This window comes from Carassius gibelio, chromosome A6 (genome assembly GCF_023724105.1).
Source record: "Carassius gibelio isolate Cgi1373 ecotype wild population from Czech Republic chromosome A6, carGib1.2-hapl.c, whole genome shotgun sequence".
In the NCBI taxonomy this organism is placed as follows: Eukaryota; Metazoa; Chordata; class Actinopteri; order Cypriniformes; family Cyprinidae; genus Carassius; species Carassius gibelio.
The window spans coordinates 17,518,348-17,538,706 of NC_068376.1; the positions used below are offsets into that span (position 1 = coordinate 17,518,348).

Sequence of the window (20,359 nt, forward strand, 5' to 3'; positions counted from 1 at the left end):
CAGACAGAGTTAGTGTCACTTCTGTGAAGCTGCTCTCTTTTGGCATGTTTGTTGTATGTTTGATTATTATTGGAAGAGTGGTGTTGATTATCAACTACTTACAGTTACACCAGTAGAAGGCGACAGGTGACTTTCATTGATTGAGTCATTTGAATCATTTACTCAACCAATTCATTAAGCAACTCTGATTTAGTCAGGAACAAAAACAGTAAGTAATTGAATGATTGATTCAACTGATTTGTTTAAAATAAATAAACAAAATAAAAAAACTACTAAAACTACTGTGTGTTGCAATGAGCTGTGAATTTCTTTAGAACTATTCTTTAGGTCAAAAAATAAAGAAGTACAGTAACTGGCAATATTGTGTCTAAAATGTACGTTTCTGAATATGTTGTTGAATAACTTGTTGTTTATTTAAATATTTAAAAGCAATATAACAATAGCACACTGTGGCTACATTTACCATTGCTCCGAGAAAATTTCGGGGGAAAAATCCAGTCATTTCAATAGGAATTAGCGTGATTGGGAGTTTCACATGAAGGTGCATGTCCACTGGCACGGAGGGAACTGGTCAGAGTGAGCATTTTCAGTCCGTTCTCCCATGGGAATTCAGTTTTTTTTTTGTCTACTGGTGTGGAGATTGAGTGTTTTCAATTCATTCCAATGTCAATTGAGCTGTATGCTTATGCAATGAATTGTGGGATGAATTGAATACACTCAATATGTAGTTCTGTAACACATTTGAATATCTTTAGAGTATGATTTTTGCATGAAAAGTGCATAGCTAAAATCAAATATGTCTCTGGCCTGCCTCTGATCTCAAAAGATGTGGATAGTTTATCTGCATGCAGAAACAGAAATAAATTAATGTACATAAACCAAAGCTTAAGTGAGTCAGAAAAAGTAACCTTGTCTTGATATTACCAGCAAATCGTGGTCAAGCCAAGGAGAGACCATCCAAAAGTGATCATCCAAAATAGCAAACTCAAATCAATGTCAGATCTATGCTATGTTTGATAAGCAGCTGCTTGTACATTTGTTCAGCTGATGATATGCCACCTTGGCTGCTTAAGCATTCAGTTATTTTATTAGTCCCTGCAGAGAAATTTGCCTGGGCAAAACAAAGGTTCTGTTACAAATACTTTATTCAATAACTAAAAGAAAAAGAAAAAGAAAAACTTTAAAATGTATACATATTATTACTTTCTATACTTGTACTTTCCCAGTGGCATCAGCTTTTTACAAGAGATGTGATCAGGACCAGGCACAGTTTCCATAACCTGTCAGGAAACCTTGCTCAGAATTTGTCAACAGTATATAAAGTAAAATAAGCCTTGTTGACCACATACACTTATTATATGATGTTTGTAAAACAGAACTTTGACTAGTCATAAATGTAAAAATTCAGAGGGGTCATATCCACCATCTAAACTCAGCAGACCTTAATGCATCAGAGTGCACAGGGGTAGTCTTGCGCATGAAAGGTCCTTCAGGAAGTCTTTGTGAATGTTGTGCATGTTGGAGCAGCATTTCCGATGTGAGCACATGAGTGGAAAATGAGCTTTAACTAAGCTTGTAAACATGACCATCTCCTCCATGGCTTTTAATCAGCTTCACAACTGTCCCACTCCAGAGAATTAGATAAGAGATCTTAGTAGCTTAAATAGTGCTTTGCAAACAGATGTACATCAATAAGTGCATCTGGAGTGCTGTTTTGCATTCGTATCTGTCTACAACATAAACTGTTTTACACACAACATAGAGTGAGAGCTGATTATTTTATGGCTATTATATCATTATATATTTTACAAATGTGTAAATGATAAAGAAACATCCCATGCATACTTACCAAATAGTCTTAAATTTGTGATTCAAAGTACTTGCATAATAACTAATGCACACAGATTCCCGGTGCAAATTATGCTTATGGAACACTATGGTTATGTTGTTATGCCACTGTGGAAATGCATGCACATGCCTGCTATCCCTCTGATTTATTTGATTAGTTCTGCTAGAACATTCAGTTTTCACATCATTAACAAATTAACTAAGCTTGTGCATGTACAGAATATCTGTATTCAGAGCTTAAATATTTGTTCGACAGCTAAAATAGAAACTTTTTTCCCCTCCCACACTTACCTTCGACATTCACTGTCATGTTGCTGGAACTTGAGATATTTCCGCTCATTATTCATAAGCTGTTATCATTGCACAAACTAATCATGTTGATTTCATTTTTTCCAACAGTTATTCCATTATCTTTTCTCTATGTGAGTTCATGGACCCCGGTCTAATGGTTTTTGATTCGTTAATTTATCACGGTAAGCAATGTTTTGAAATTTCCCTAAGCCTACTTGTAATAAAGTATATTTGGCAGAAAATATATGAAAGGGGAGGGAGCCTCTTTTGAAAATGATGTCAAATACTTGTGAATTACATCAGAATGAATAAATAAGAGGGTCAAGCATTTTCTCTTAAGACTGTGTGAGCGAATGCCAAGGAGAGAAAACATTCAATCTAAGATTAAGAGAGTGCAGAGTCCAAACAGCTTCAGGCACTTTCTTTCTATTCTCCGCTTCTCTCTCCTCACTGGTGCCTACTTATTTTGCTCACACGCTTTACATTCTCATCATATTAAAAATTCATTTTATCTTGAGTAATGGGGCAAGCTCTGGCTTTTTCTTGTGAATTTTCCCGAGCGCTCATTTCAGGTAGTTTCTCTTGTAAGGGATAGTTCACCCAAAAATTTAAATGAAAACTCTTATGTTGTTCCAAAGCTGCGTGATTCAGTTTCTTTTGTGGAACACAAAAGAAGATGTTATGAAAAGAGACTTTTTATTTTATTTTATTTTTATATATATATACAGTGAAATTCAGTGGGGTTCACTGTTGATTTGGACCCCATTGACTTTCATTGTATAGGCAAAAACAGTCCTTCAGAATGTCATCTTTTGTGTTCCACAGAAGAATTGAATTAATCAATACAAGTGCACAACTAATAATGTAAACACAGTTATGAAACAACATTCTAAGACCAAACTGAAAAAAAGAAAAAAAAGCAAGCTTTGACCTGTAAAAAAATTAAGATTTGGAACCCTGAGCTCTCCCAGTGTTTGAGTATTTGTTTACTGAGAGCGTTAAATAAGGAAATTGCTCTGCTTGCATGCCTTACGTTTTCTTCCCAATTAATGCGTTTGTTTTTTATTAATCTCCTTTGGACTATTAAACTGCAACCCCAGCAAAAAAAAAAAAAGAAACACTGTGCTGCTGGGAGTGTGAGGTCACAGAAGAGAGTAAGAAAGTTAAAGAAAATTTTCTCACCGTGTTTCTGCTGCATGGAATGGTGCATGCTGGGAGCTGAGGGATCCTCTGCGGTTGTGAGGAACCCCCTGCTTCACCACGTCTCAAACTCTGGAGCAGGAAGTGGGACACCCCTGGACAGTCCAAAAGTTGACAATGCGAGGCAGAATTCTCTTTTTTTAACAGTCACAGAACTGTTATTATGGTGATGCCTTGGGGGAAGCGGAGGACATCCGGAGTTCAACGAGAAGGAAGAAAGCGGAGCAGATTGTGACAGCTCTACAGCGGAACACGAGGATCTGTGTTAGTGGAGCTCAGATTGGCAGGAAAGCTGGTACGCGGCAGAGGGGCTCAGAGCTGAGCGTAGATGCCGGCAGATGTTGAAGATGCCTTGCTGGACTGGGGAAGGCTAAGTATGTGCACTGTAAAAAATTATTTAGCAGTTTAGTTGTTTCAATGAATTTTTTTATGTTGACACAACTTGCAGTTACTGAATTTGTTCATTCAACTAAAAATTTTAAGTTTTCAGTGTCTCAACTAGTTTGAAAGTTGACTGAACTAGGTTATTTGTCCTTATAACTTAAAAAAATTTGTTGACTCAATTCAATAGCAATATCACATTCACAACATCACTTATCGCGAGATCTCGTCATTCTCCTGAATGCTGTTGAAGACAGAAGGTCGTCAGCCATTCTAGTCAGTTTCTCCTCAAAGTTTGGACATTTGACTAAAATACAACTTTGGTAAGTAAACTATTCGTATTTATTGGCTTAATGTGTAAAATTACATTTGTTGTCTCAGAAGAGTAAGTATGGTTATAGAGTGGTATATTCTGTATGTAAATTACTGTATGTAAATGTTCGTTTCGCGGCACTCTGAAGCCTCAAAATACAGGCAGTTCCACAGTATTTTCCTTATAAATATTAAAACATATATTCTCCCATGCGGGACAGTGGAGCTGAACTTATGTGGAGAACGATAAAAATACAATTTAAATGTATTATTTGAGCCCAGGGCTGCGTTAGAGACCGTTCAAACAGAGCGCGAGAGCTCAACGGATCACTGTATGGATTAAGAACGGCGGGAATTTAAAAAAAAGGAGCTGCTCTAAACCTGACAGCGTAAGACATCTGTCAGAATATACATCGATGAAAAATTAGGGGAAAAAGAGATTCCTACTCGAACTGTGTCTTTTCTGCATGTTATAAAGGAAACGAATGAGCAGCACAGATGAGCACCTCCCTCAGAGTGCTTCTGGAGCGCGTAACTTAACTTAACGTTACATTTGATATCGCTGACATAAGCTTAGTTCTGATGATTTTTTTTACAGTCTACGGTTCAGATGAAGTTCTGAAGGTAGCGTTACAAACTCTTCTTTCAGTTTTCTGAAGTACGTTAGTCATTCAAGTGCCTCACTAGAACCTAGAACCCAGTGTAATGCTGCGTGAATATCTGTTTTTATACAGTCTATGGTGAATATACGGTCATAAGTAAATTGCATACGTTCAAATCTATATATTTTAGAATAAAAGCATATATCTTGTATAAATAGAGATACAATAACGATCGACACAAATGTGTTAAATTTCCTTTTATTGTGTTATAATTCTGTGTTGTGTCATTTAAAAGCATTGTCTGGATGGTATAGTTTGTCTTTGGCATTTAATACAAACTTGTCAATACATTTGACTCTCTGTAAAGATTTATTTATATGTATGTTTATTATTTTACAGTGTTTTAACATGTTTTTGTATTTTTCATGTTTATGATATTTTGGGATGACTGAAGATTCAGAGCAGAATTCAATAATCCTGTGAATGGACCACAGCGAGTCCTTTTGCAGTTATCCATCAAAATGATATGCAGACATAATGGAAATGGCATTTACACAGTAGAGCTTGGACGAAGTTGTAAGTAAATTTATTTATTTATAAATGCACATTAATCGGAGTCTATATGCTTTACGTTTGTAAGGCCCTGTTTAATGCATCCATTTGTTTTTATTAAAGCACACAGGCTCTGCGCAGGAATTCATCAAGGACATAACTGCTGGGATTACGCTTGTGGATGACCAATCTGAGCACCATCAGTCTGCAGTGATGTAGTCCAGGTAATAGAAGAAGAAGAAACTGGGACTGGGACTAACAGAAATAAACTAATTCAGGTTCAAAACAACTTGAGGTTTAGTAAATGACAACTTCCTTTCTTTTTCTTTTTTGGGTGAACCCTTTACGAAAATGTAGATATTTGCATTGGAAAACAGCTTCAAAATTTAGAAAACATAATTTGACATTATTTTCCCTTCAGTTTTATTCCGTGAATTTTCTATAATTGGTATTTAAAGTGTTGAATTTATCTTCATAAAACCACCAGAAACCCTGTTTATGGACATAGCCATTCTTTATTATTTTGCTGAGTACTGTTTTGAATCCTGAAAAATGTTCAGTGCTAGCATATTGGCCATTAGCAACTTTGCTTAAAGGATTATTTCACCAAAAAATTTAAATTAGGCCATGTTTTACTCATTCAAAGGCATCCTATGTGTATATGATTTTCTTCTTTCAGACAAATCTGATCTGAGTTGAATTAAACATTGTCCTGGCTCTTCCAAGTTATTTAATGGCAGCAGACAGGTGTGTTTTTTTCTCAGCAGTCCAAAAATAGTCAAATAAAATGCACCCATCCATCAATAAAACGTGTCTCACATGGCTCTGGGGGGTGAATAAAGGCTTCCTGTAGCAAATCGATGCGCTTTTTGTAAGAAAAATATCCATATTTAAAAAGTTGTAAACACTTTTTTTCTCTTCCACTGACTATCATACGTGCAAGCCTAATTTTGTGATTTTACTTCGTGATTGGCGTATTTTTGTCTCTCCTCCGCTCTTCCGTGTTCGTCACTAATTATCGGTGCATGCATGACCCCTATGTCCTATTTTCATCCACCCGGAATGGCTCTCACGAAAGTGAGAGAAAAGTGTTTAAATATGTTTTGAATAACATTTTAAATATGTATATTTTTTTTACAAAAACACATGGATTCGCTACAGGAGGCCCTTATTCACCTCTCAGAGCCATGTGAGGTACTTTTTATTATGAATTGATGCACATTATTTGACTACTTTTGGACTGTTGAAAAAAACACCCACCTATTGCCATAAATATTTTTTTATATAATCCGACTGGATTTGTCTGAAAGAAGAAAGAAATACACACTAACGATGCCATGAGGGTGAGTAAAACATACATGGGTTAACCAACCCTTTAAGAGTCATGCTTTACTCTGAACATGCAGTGCAACAGACTATTATTTAAAAGGAATACCTATTTACACCAATATATTTTCTGATCATTGTATAAACGGTGTGACCGATTAGACACTTAGAATTGGATTAAGAAAAAAACCTGAATGTTGTATTGGTTTGTCACATTTTATGTCATTCAGAAATCATGTAGAATACCAGTGAAGAAAATAATTTCCCCCCATTTTTAGTATAGTTGTTTCTGGGGGTGTATTTTACACTTATCTTCCCATGGGATTTTAAACTCTTTGTGTTCAGCAGAACAAAGAAATTTGTACAGGATTATAACAGTTTAATACAGGAAGTTATTTTGAATGTTTCTAAACGAAACCGTTGAGGAGCACCATTTAATTTTGACTTTCATTTTTGGTTAAATGTTTCAAAATATCTTCCACTTGAAGGTGAATTACACTTTGCATTAATTGGTAGCTGTGTTTTAACACACAACTTTAATAGTGTATGTACATATGTGTATTCATTTGTTTATAAATCTATTAAGTAATGTAATATTTTTTTATTTTCCCAGCCATCCAGTGACATTAAGGATGTTGAGAAAGAAATTGAAGAGGGCATTCTGATTGTAACTGAGGAACAGCAATGTGATGTGCTTCCCAAGGAATAACCAACATTGGTCTCATTTGGACATCCTTTCATCACTGACATCTCCCATGTCCCCAAGGCATTTAGACTCCTAATGGGTCTGTATGCAGTGAACATCCACCACCTCCAGCACATTAAATACACCATTGAGGCTCTGCAAAAACTTGTGAAGATCAGCTGCTCCCACCGTGTGCTCGCTACAGCGGCAGGAACTGTAGGTGTGGGGGAGTGAATGTCCAGCGCTCTCTCCACCCTCAACACCACAAATAAGGTGTCCTTGAGCAAGGCACAACTTCTCCCCGGGTACTGCAGCATAAATGGCTGCCCACTGCTCTGGGTGTGTGTTCACGGTGTGTGTTCACTGCTGTGTGTGCACTTTGGATGGGTTAAATGAAGAGCACAAATGTATGTCATGTCACTTTCACTTTTCAGTGTTCATGATGTGTCCATCGGCTCCACCGCACTCTTTCTTAAAAAGTAGTGTTTTTTTTGTTTTTTGTTTTTTAATAAGGAAAGGTTCTTTTGTGCCTTTCACTACATTTTAGAATGTACATTAAAGTTTATCATGTCATAACTTGGAATATGCATGTTCTCATGTAAACAAATGTTGTTTCCCCTCTCATTTTCTTAAACAGTATGTACACATTTTCAGTATGTAGCATTATGATGGGGGACGAGTTTGGAAACTTTCAAGATCCTTCTGATGTTAACACCTCTGTCTGGTCATGTTGTGCTGTGAAATTTAGAATCTGACTTTAGATCTTTGTGCTTCCATGTGCATTCATTCCATTTATATCTTATTATACAGAAGTACGGTACACTAATTTTTTGTAACTAATTGTGATGTTATATACATATATCTTGGTTTCTCATTTTGACCATGACTTGCATTATGGTGGGGGGAGTGCATGTGAACTTGTGCAGGGTTAATATGCAGAGTTCAACCTTCTGATTTTCATATTGAGTTATGAAATTAAAAACAATCCCTGTGGTTTTGATCTGATGAATTGAAACGCAACTATTTGTTTCTCAATCCCATGCCAATGTTATTTATTATACATCACACTTTCAAGTGTCAGTTCAGATCTTTAGACGTGTGTTTTTATATTTTGCTTTTTTTTGTTTTGTTTATCAATTATCAGTTGATGTGTTGACGGCAAATTGCTTGTTCAATTTAAATGTGAATGAAAGTGTTGTCTCTATCATTAAATAAATGACATTAAAAAAGTGTTTTGTCATCTTTATTTAAACATTTAAGGCAGTGGGGTAAAATTTGTTTATGATTATTGATCGAAGTAAAAAAAAAAAAAATCCCTGTTGACACAACATGATTTAGTTGACTGGACTAGAAAATATTAGTCAAGTCAACTTAAAGAAATTTGTTACCTGGACTAACTCCACTCTAATTTGAAGTTGTTTCAACAAGTTTTTTTTTGTCAAGATAACAAAAAAATTTTAGGCAGCGGGGGTAACAAAATATTTTTAGTTGACTCAACAAATTCTTTTTTACAGTGTGCTGATTCCTACCGTCTCTTCCTCCTTCCGTCTTACAGGCAGTCAGCGGCCCCCAGAATATCCCGGCGAGCCGGAGCTGTCCCTGGTTGGATGCGTTTGCGAGTGAGAGTGTGGAGGAGGATCGGCATAGCAGAGATCTGAAGCAAGTTGACTGAGCGTGCTCAGCGCTACAGAACAGGTCCACAGGGCATCAGTGGCACTCTAAGCTGATAGGCCAACACTGATCTAGCGTATACTGTTTGGTGTGCGATGGCTTGGTACACTTTCCTTGAATGCTAAAATTAAGGGGCGTGCTTTATTTATTTTTTGGTGTGGAAGGGGGGAAGCCTACAGATTAAGTTATCCTAGTAATCCCAGTCTCTCCTTTGCTCTCTCTCTCTCTCTCTCTCTCTCTCTTTCTGAGTTGAAGTCTGAAATCTCATTGAGTCGCTTGAACTCTAGACCTTGCGATATTCCCATTAATATGGAGCAGCTCTTTGGCTCTGGGCCATCTGCTAGATTACAGTCTTTCATATACAGCTGTAACGCATTGTTGTATAAACTGAGCTTTTATACAACAAACATTTCAGTGTCCTCTAGCATTAATCCACCTAAGCTCATCTCAGTCCACCGAGCTGGATATTGCTCTTTATAACTCTTCTAGCAATGGAAGCTGATATTACATCACTCCAGATGTCACATTTCTTCACCCCTGCTATTCACAACAAGCATCTTGACTGCACTGGATTGAAAATTGGACAATAACTGTACAGCACTTTAAAGTGGTTCACACACACAAAAAAAGAAACTGTTTCATCATTTTCTCCCCCACATGTCTTTGAAAGCAGTGTGGTTTTTCTCTCTTCTATGGAACATAAAAATACTTATTTAAAGCAAAGTTCATGCTGCTCTTTTCCATTAGATGAATGCAAGTGGTGACCAAAGCTCTCTCCAGGCAAGATTTTCTGTGAATAATGACTAATATCCAACTGTATGCCTTAACAAGATTTGGAATATAGAGAAAAAGTCATATGGACCATATTTATGGTACTTTTTTTTTGGTCTTTCGTGGAGCTTGACATCCACTGGTCTCAACCCATTTTCAGTAATTTTATGGAAGAGAGCATCTCTAAATATCTCCTTCTGTGTTCCATGAAAGAAAGAAAAAAAAGTAATGTGAATTTGGAATGACATGAAGGTGAGTAAATAATGACTAAATCTCTAATCACTTTAGTGATTAGCCATTATTCTCAGCCATGGGTCTGTAACCTGCCAGGGTTCCCTGAAGGTACACTAGGGCAGAGGTCTATAGATAGATCAATATAAAAAGTTTACATTTATTAGCTAATTTTGTAGCTTTATGGTTTATACTTGGTTAGGCATTGCATAATTTAGCAATATAATGTTCTAAATAAAAGTTATAATTAAAAGTAAATTATACCATGTATGTATTTATCAGATGCTTTTGTCCAACTTACATTGTATTCAAGGTATTTGTTTGATCAGTTCATACATACGAATTGAACTCATGATCTTGGTGTTGCCAATGCCATACTTTACCGTTTGAGCTTCAGGAACATGTCTAAAAAGACAAAAAAGTATATCTTCATACCGCTTTCATTTATGTCTGACTGATTTTGAGAAGAAAATAAATGGGATGGTGCTTGTTTGTGACGTCGGAAACAAACACACATCTAACATTTGAGTTTGAAAGTTCAGAGATGTTTCCAGATGTGCCTGGATCAGAAAACATGGCTTGCTTCAAAATGTGTTCTGACAGCTGCCTGTATCTCTTACGCATCTGATGTTCTGGATATTATTGATGTCCCGATGTCCTACCATATTTTTGTATTTTGTATAAATGTGTGCCTTTTTTATCATTTTGAGAATAATGCATTTTCTCTAGATGTCACTTTTCGGATGAATGTGTGTGCATTTATGCCTTGTGTTAGTTCTTGAATATCTGACCCATTTCTTTAGATTTACTCTTGTGACTGAATGTGACATCAAATAATTCTACATGTATAATGAAGATGTGGGTGTTCTGGATTCTGTATGTCAGGCATAAAAAATGTGTCAGTCAGTGGGTCTTTGAAGTTAGTATTTAAAAGACAAAATGACATGAATAGATACTTGCAATAGATTTTCAGAGAGTTCTAAATTCCTTTGTTGCTCTCTAGAGCAAAAATAAAATAATAATCAAATTCCCTTTATACCTATTTACTTTTATTGATAAAATAAACATTTCAAAACAGACCTACTGTACCATGATCTTTGAGGTTGTTAAGTGAAATGATATGCTTTTAAATGTTTATTTGAAGAATTTCACTTTGAAATACTACATTTCCCACAATCCTGCGGCAGCTTCACCAATCCAAATGGCTTCCGCTATAATTGAGGCAATTAAGCTCCAATTGCCACCATAAAACAAATTACAAATTGTTATTATTCCTACATTCTCATAGATCAGATTTTTGTATTTTGTAACACTAATACCTACTTCAGATGTGGTATTTTATAATTATAAGCAATTTTTTATAGCCAATAGTTTTATTTTGCATCATCATTTCTGATTTATATCATTTGCAGTGATTCATACAGTTTTCAAGCACTTTTTATCAGCTTTGAATTGCATGTTGTAATGTTATAATTAAAATCAAGTCTTGAATGCAAAAAAGTCACAATTGCGCTATAGTAAAAATCATTGGTGATTTGTGCCGTGCCATCCGGTGTGCTGAAAACTATTTTCTTCAGTACAGGTGTAATGAGAGAGACGGTGAACAAAGACAACAGCAGTCAATTTGATCTGCTCCCGACAAAGTTGTTTGCTGGTATCCCTCTTTTTGCCCAGGCATAGCTGAGTGACTTTTGTGGTTTTCTTAATTCCGAAGTCTTATTATAAAATTTAAATATTTTAACTCCTTATGTAGATGTTGTGTGCGCGCACTGCAAGTCTAGAGACACTAATTAGTGCTGTCATAAACACTCCCACATGCCTGGGTGTTCACTTCACATCACACAGGGTGAGTGGGTGGCGCTCCTCCCTCTGAGTCTCGGGTCTCAGACAGAAGGTTTGGCAGACTGTTTCCAGTGACCTTTATCAAATCATACAGTAATGAGTTTGTCAGCTTATGGTGCTTTACCATTGTACGTGAACTTTGTTTTTGTGACACCATGTATTGTATTTTGTGCCTTTTATTGATCTATTTCAATTAAAGTGATCATTCACCCAAAAATGAAAATTCTGTCATTTATTCGCTCTGAACCTATGAGACTTTTGCCATCTTTGAAACACAAAAGAAGATATTTTAAACAAAACCTGAGAGATTTCTGTTCTCCCACTTGTATGTATGTAATCCGTATGCTCTATATGTGTTGATCGATCTTTATTTGTGAATAAAAGCCTCTGTTCATTAAATAAAGCGATTATGTCTTTTCCAAAGAGTTAAAACATTAAACTGCTCAGCTCATTTGGATTACTTTTACAATGTCTTCAAAGTCTTTCAATAGAGGCTTTGTTAAAAATATCTTCAGCTGTGTTTAAAAGGTGTATGAATGTCTTTTTTGCAATGATGTGAGGGGGAGAAAAATTGGGAAAGAATTTTTATTTTAAGAGAAAACTCTTATTAGTCTTTAAAGTTATAGTTTATTTTGAATTTACTCACCGTCATTTCATCCGAACCAACAGGCATATGTCTTTTTTTTCTTCCTTTCACTTTGGTTTATTGAACCTAGCACTTATTCGAGCCTGTTTACAAGTTAATATGGATGTTGTTGCAGTTTTTGTATGGAGCTGATGATAGGAACATCGATAAATGAAGTTTCGAACATAGGTTTGGGAGGAGCCTAATCATTCAGTCCTGTCAATCATCATTACGATCTCATTCCATCGTCTCAGCATCCTTCTACCTCCCCATTTCCTCTGTTTCTATCAATCTCCCTTTATGTAGAACTGCAGTAACCTCTGGTTCGAGCCTGCATTGAGGACAGTAAGCTTTTTGTTTATCATGAACTGTTAAGACTGAATGGGTAGGTGAACTCATGACAGAAGACTGCTGTGCAACCTCACCAGGATACATTTGAAATATTGTGTAGTGCATAAAAAGATTCAAATACATTTTATGTAATAAAATTTACTGAAGTTGTTACATTGTAATTATAATTTTTTTTTAAGTAAGATTACGACTAGAAATGCTCAGAAACTTCTCAACAACACAAATCCTGCTTGTGGAACCCCATCAATGATTTTTTGTTGTTGAGAAAATTGAATCCGACAGTGAAACAAATGACCTTATCTCATCACCAGAAGGCCATTTGCTCCAACCAACAGTCTCTCTCTATCCTACAAAATTTAAAAGCTTCACTTGGTTTACGTGCTGTCTCGTCTTCCTCGCAATATCCAGGACCAACTCTTCATAGATCTGTGTGGTGAGATCACTCAGGTGAGTATAATATAAATGGAGTAATGTGCTGAAAGAAGGTAAGGAGAGACACACTGTCTCATCAGCTCAGTGTCTCACTCTACCTGCTACATTTGCTGCCTCTTTTTACATGCAGGGAAACCACATTCAGCTTTTCATTGCAACAAGCATGTCAAATGCAGTTATTCCGGGTTTTTCTCAAACTTTTTTTTTGGCCATTTTCTGCTTCTGACTCTTTTATAGGCCACACTAACAGAGCCAAACTTACAGTTACACTAGTTTTCTAAGCAGACATCATACATTAATTTCAATTCTTTTCTAGTTCTTTTTCTTTTTATACACACCTCATCAACTGCCGTATAGTACAGAGACAACCCTTTTTTTTTTTTAAAAGGTCTCTTTACTGTCCTAAATTGTTGTAATTGTAAATGATTACAGGTGTGCCATCAATGAACACACACACACGTTTGTTTTTGTGGAAAGTGGGGACATCCCATAGGCGTAATGGTTTACGTTTACGTATATTCTATGGCCCTTCACCAACCCTACACCTAACCCTAAACCCTCACAGGAACCTTTGTGCATTTTTGCTTTCTCAAAAATAAAAAATCATTCAGTATGGTTTATAAGCATTTTGAAAAATGGGGACATGGGTTATGTCCTCATAAATCACCCTCTCCTTGAAATACCTGTGTCATACCCATGTCATTATTCAGAGTTCTTGTGATATGTCACAAAAACATGCCCACACACACATACACACACACAGACACACACACACACACACACACACACACACACACACACACACACACACACACACACACACACACACACACACACATATATATATATATATATATATATATATAAACAAGTATATAATATATATAAAGTCAAATTGTTTTTCTTATACTATGAACTACTTTATCTTAGATGACTCACAAATCTAATAAACTGAGAATGCAATAAATTATTGAAATAGACTGGATTTTGCCTGTAGTTTAAAGTCTTGAAAGTCATACAGTATTTAGACATTTGATCTGTTGTATTGCCAGTGAACTTTATTCTAATTTGCCCTCTGTCCGAACGAGGCAAACAAATAACAAAATTCGGCAACTTTCATGCCCAGAAATGGATTTGATAAAGGTCCTGACTTTGCACGATAAATGCATCTTTCTTTGCCATGCTTGAGAAAATATAACTCTCTTAGTGTCTCTAAAGCAAACACCAGTTCTTCTGTTCTGTGCTTCGAATCAAAAGCCACAGCCGCAGGCTTGTATCTGCTTCTGCTATCCTGATGAATATTTACATGCTTAAACACTCAAATTAGAGTTCATTATCTTGTGTAATCTTGGGTTTAGTTCTACATGTGCAGTTGTTTGATTAGTTGCTTGAGGATATGGGTTTTGTGCATGGTTTGTGGGCCTTCTACCTTTTCTCACACTTGCCTGTTGTTGCTAATGTTTGGCAAACGATAGGCCTGTTGTGTTCGACTTAGCATATCTATTTGAATTGAAAGGATGTTTTATTTATTTATTTTAAGTTGCGTGATCCAGCCTCTTAATCCAATTTAGCAGCAGTTTGCTGAAAATATGCGCATCGTCTTGTGGTAACATGCTTTCGTACCGGACATATTGTAATAAATCATTTAAGAACAACACTGGATTTAGTTGAATGAGCACCTGCACATTAACCGGTTTAGCTTCGCCGTAACAGTGGGATTTTTACATTATTAAAGAGAAAATACAGCACGGCCGCCTTTGTCATTCTTGACATTTCCTGAAACCATCTTTGCTATTTGACAGCATTAAAGATGTACGAGAGGCCTACGAATCCACTCGAAGTATTTTATCTTTCCTCGAGGACTGAAATCTTGTGTGCGGCTTTGAGTTTGCGAGTTTTAAAAGGTAAAGTAGGTTTATTCTGTTTCTGTCACGGTCAGCCTGCTGCGAAGCAGGTCACTGTCACGTTGACATTCTAAAACATGCTCTCTCTTTCCTCCACAGCTGCTTGAGGTTTATCTCATGCAACAGAGGAAGTGGTGCGGGAAGAAGAGTGCGTCGGTCCTAACGTTTTGTGTGTACAACAGGATATCCGACGCTGGGAGCGTTAGCCTCATGTCGAGAGGTGATATAAAAGATAGTCGTTTGTATTCTTAAGAAGTACAGAAACAGTTTTTGTATTTGTGTTTTTTTTTTTCCTTTGTCTTCTTCTCTTTCAGCACACCTGCTCTCTTTCACCGTATCACCCTAGTCCTCTTTTTGGAGTGCAGACGTCTCATTTCAGCTTGTTGCATGTAGTAATATGGCTCAAAAAAGCAAAACATTGCTTATCCGGAACTCGTCCCTTCTTAAACTTGTCGATATTTTGTGTACATAAAGTGTTGGATTTATTCGTAGGCAAAAACATTAATTGCCAGTTGACTGACAGCTGGAAAACACAGGGATTTCATGCTGGGGCAAAGGTAATTGTTTTCAGATTTGTTTTAGAGTGTCGTTTTTGATCAAATCTGTGAGAGAGCGAGTGAGAGAGAAGGAAAGAAGAAGGAGAGAGAGCCAGACACTACTCATGGGGCCCATTAGGAAATTGCCAGTAAGCAAAGTTGCAAATAAGCTGTCACACTGTACAAATGAGATTACCTTTTCAGTGTGCCCTGGAACCTGCACACGGGGGGATGCAGAACCAGTCACGGCAAAACAACGCACAATCGTCTGATTTATCTCAGCGCTTGATCTTCCGGTGGTGTTCTTTCTCCCACTGTTTTTCATGCATGGTGTGCAAAAACAGTTTACAAAGTGCTTGCAGCACAAGTTAATCAGTTGTAGCAAGCTCTGAAGCGAGTCGTCATAGTGTTTCAAGTCAGGGATTTCACTTATAGTCATCAGTGCTCATTTTATATGCATACAGAGAGACTTAGTTGCATATTTCTGTCTAAACCGTTTATATTTACTGCTCCTGGTTTTCGCCTTTTGATCAGCTTGCTGATGAATTAATGTTTTCATTTGTTGATGAGATATACATTTATTTAAATTAATATATTTTTCAAAGGTTTACATTAAAACCTTTTTACAGTGTCTTTCTCTATCTCCCTTTCTCTCTCTCTCTGTTTAGTTATAAAGTAAAAAAAAAGAAGATATAAATAAAGATTGAGGTTTGTTTTTCAATAAAATATTTCAGCCTTTCTACTTCCAAATTTCATACAATTACTTGTAAATTTACTAGCCATTTCTGAGTGAAAACTGTTTCTACACCTATTTTTGTTCACTATATATATCTGTTAAGGTAAGAATGAGTTTTAACAGAACCTTTTAATTAGCCATATAAATGTATTAATTTATTAGTTTAGCAGCCACTATTTATATTTAATTGGCTTGAATGAGAATTATTGAAAATAATGAGAGTAATACAAGCAGAAACAATTAAATGCATTTTATTGTTCTTACATGAATGTGACCTTGAACTTGTTCACCGCAGGTTTGCTAATGCAAGTCATAATTTTCACTTGGATGCTAGTTATGTTCACTACAAAAACATAGCTGTCTGTCAAATACTGTGAAATAACTCCATATCATGAACTCAAGTGTGAATATTTATGAGTCACTATGATGAAGAGATAGATACGAGCCCTAAGTAACAGCGCTTTCACTATTTAAAAGCAAGAAATATCAGGCCGCTAGTGTCTTTGCCTGACAATATTTCTCATTCCAATTATGATAATTAATAATGTTCTTTTTTGGTAACAATGGGATGCCAAAATAGAAATTTAGTTGAATTCCCTGAATTTACAGTATGAGTATCTGGGGTATATCTTGACTCAAATTTTGTAGTGTGGTATAAGTCTGTTTTCATTCTACCGAAACACCATTTCTTTAGACAACCAAGAGACCCTCATTAAATTCATGTCAAATGCTGTCATACCCACAAAACCCCTCTAGTTGCACTAGACCTATCTTACAGCTTGATCTTGTTTATATTTTGTAGGACTCAAAATGACTACATTTAAACTATTCTGGTGAACATCTGAATGAACCATGCTATTCAGATGACGATGAGGTTTATCTCATACTGTTACCTCTAGAGTGTACAGACACCACTGTCATCATCGTTCAAAGCTATTTTGGTACATTCCCTAGCACGCAGAAATAAAAATGCAGAACCAGAGCACCGCTATGATATTTGCATTGACAGCTGAACATGCAAACGTTCAGATTTGAATGCGAACTGCAGTATGTGGTTGAGTGTTGGCGGGTGTTGAAGGGCGCAGGCCGCATCTGAGAGAGTCAAGTGTCCCGTTGAGTGAAGTGTGAAAGAAGATTAGACTAAACAGATCATAGTCTTATCTGTGAGGTGTATTACTGAATTACTGTTACGTCCACATGTCTGGATTAGTATTATTTCTAGCTGATGAGTGCGTGAACAGGCTGCTCTCCCTCAATGCATTGACAATTTTGTCCCATTGGCCATCTTATAGGTTTTCCAGAGCAAGTTTAAAAAGTTGCAATAAATAAAGAAAAGATATTATTTAAAAAAAAAAAGGCAGAAAAAAAATTACTGACCCCAAATTACTGACCAGTAGTGTATATTTTTTATTACAAAATATTTATATTTTAAAAACATAGCTTCTTTTTTTTAATTAATTTATTTTTTTACTTTTTATTCATCAAAGTATCCTAAAAAAGTATCACATGTTCTGAAAAAATATTAAGCAGCAGAACTGTTTCCAACTTTGATAATGAATCATCATATTAGAAAGACTTCTAAAGGATCGTGTGATAATGATCCTAAAAATTCAGCTTTGCACCACAGAAATAAATGATAATTTAAAGTATAATAAATGTAAAAACAATTATTTTAAATTGTAATAATATATCCCAATATTACATTTTTTTCTGTATTTTTGATCAAATAAATGCAGGCTTGATGAGCAGAAGAAACTTCTTACAAAAACAGTAAAAATAGTAATGTTTCCAAAATTTTGGTCTGTACTGTATATATATATATATATATATATATATATATATATATATATATATATATATATATATATATATATATATACACATATATATATATATTTCAGCAGATGGAAGCATGAAGTGCTCCAAAATCTCCTGATAGCAAGCTGCATTGACCCTGACCTTGATAAAACACAGTGGACCAACACCAGCAGCTGACATGGCACCCCAGACCATCGCTGACTGTGGGTACTTGACACTGGACTTAAGTAGTTACTAGAGTTAACTAGATGATTCAGATGATTAGGCTAATAGCTCGTTAAGAGAACCTTTTCATGATATGCAAATTTTTTGGGTTTTCATGAGCTGTATGCCAAAATCATCAGTATTAAAACAATAAAAGACCTGAAATATTTCAGTTGGTGTGCAATGAATCTAAAATATATGAGTTTATAAGTTTAATAAGTAATTTTTTTTATTTTTATTTTTATTATTACATTATGGAAAATAATAACCTTTTATCACAATATGCTAATTTTTTGAGAAGGACCTGTAGTAAAACAGTAATATTGTGAAATAATTTATAATTGAAAATAAAAGTTCGGCTTTATTTACATGATGACAAAGCTAAATTTTCGGTACAATTACTCCAGTCTTCTGTGTCATAGGATTTTTCAGAAATCATAATATACTAATTTGGTGCTCAAAAAATATTTCATATCAATTTTTGAAAATAGCTATTTTAAACATTTTTGTTTATATAAACGTAGTGTATGATGGTGACGTTAATATATACTGTAACAAAAATGGCTCAAATATAAATGTTCAACTTAATTTTAAGTGACCACAATGCACAAATTTTAATGAAAAAAACTTTTTCACAATATGCTAATTTTTTGAGAAGGACCTGTGTGTATATATATATATATATATATATATATATATATATATATATATATATATATATATATATATATATATATATGCTTACAGTTTTTTTCAGTCGCTAACAAGCATTTGTCCAAGCAGTTGTCATATTTTCAAAACTCTAAACACAATTAGCACAGCATCTGTCTATTGTGGCCATACCATTCACACATTTCATGTCGTTTTCACACAGTATGGAGTCATTGAACACATTTCCACAATGCTTACATTTTCTGAACAGACAAGCTATACCTCCCAACAAAATTATGGATAGTTTTTGTAGTATTTACAAATGTTAACACACAACATCCCACAATAGCAAAAACAATGTTCCAAACTTTAGATACAGTATAAAAACCTCTGCTTCTGCGATGATATCAGTTCAAAAACAATATTTCTTAGCTGATTTATGTTGTGTAAATTGGGCAAACCACAAGTGATTCCAATCTGGCTTAGACTCAATGGCAGGGGTTATTTTTTTCTATTACATTGACACTTATACAATAAAAGGAGGACTTTGAAGAGTGATATTTTTGGAAACAGAAACAGAAAAAGACAAACACTGTAATGTATGGACGAAGAAAAGTAAGAGCAAGGGGCCCAGTGAGAGGAGCAGGAGCAGTGAGAGGAGCAGTGAGAGGAGCAGGAGCAGTGAGAGGAGCAGGAGCAGTGAGAGGAGCAGGTGCAGTGAGAGGAGCAGTGAGAGGAGCAGGAGCAGTGAGAGATGCAGTGAGAGGAGCAGGAGCAGTGAGAGGAGCAGGAGCAGTGAGAGATGCAGTGAGAGGAGCAGGAGCAGTGAGAGATGCAGTGAGAGGAGCAGGAGCAGTGAGAGGAGCAGTGAGAGGAGCAGGAGCAGTGAGAGATGCAGTGAGAGATTGTTTTTATTTTACCCCCCTTTTTTATCTGGGCTTTTTTGCTGTTGTTGTTTTTTGTTCAGAATGCTCTTATGTGTTTCATGGATATTTTGTTCACTGTAAGCAATACTGTCAAACCTTTTCTGTTCTATCATACCGTGTTTCTACTGTACCTCCTGCAGTAAACAGTAAAGGAATGCTTTTGAATGTGAACATTACTGTATATTTGGACATACAGTTCCTAACCAAGAAATTTAGTGTAAAACAATGAATTTGCATGTTTTGCATGCAAATACCTGTAAAACTGAGACTGAAAAGTCTATGCAGTTTTTGTAATGTCAACAATAGCCAGTATTTTGAAACCTGGTGTACTTTGATTGACTGCATGTACCTTTTGAAGTGAAAACAAGTGTTATTCTTTGACAGAATAATTTAATTTTGAGTCCGATTTCCAGTGTTTTGGTAAAGTTGGTGTGTGCAGAGAAAGATGTGTTCTATTTTGAAAT

At 35.7% G+C, this 20,359-nt stretch overlaps 1 long non-coding RNA gene across 1 annotated transcript; it reads left to right on the top strand.

Moving 5' to 3' along the window:
- Window positions 1-1,340: 1,340 nt before the first annotated feature.
- On the top strand, window positions 1,341-8,429 carry LOC128015567 (uncharacterized). The gene is made up of 3 exons (XR_008183947.1): window positions 1,341-5,210; window positions 5,310-5,410; window positions 7,126-8,429. It is a non-coding gene; the product is annotated as an uncharacterized LOC128015567 (long non-coding RNA).
- Window positions 8,430-20,359: the final 11,930 nt, after the last annotated feature.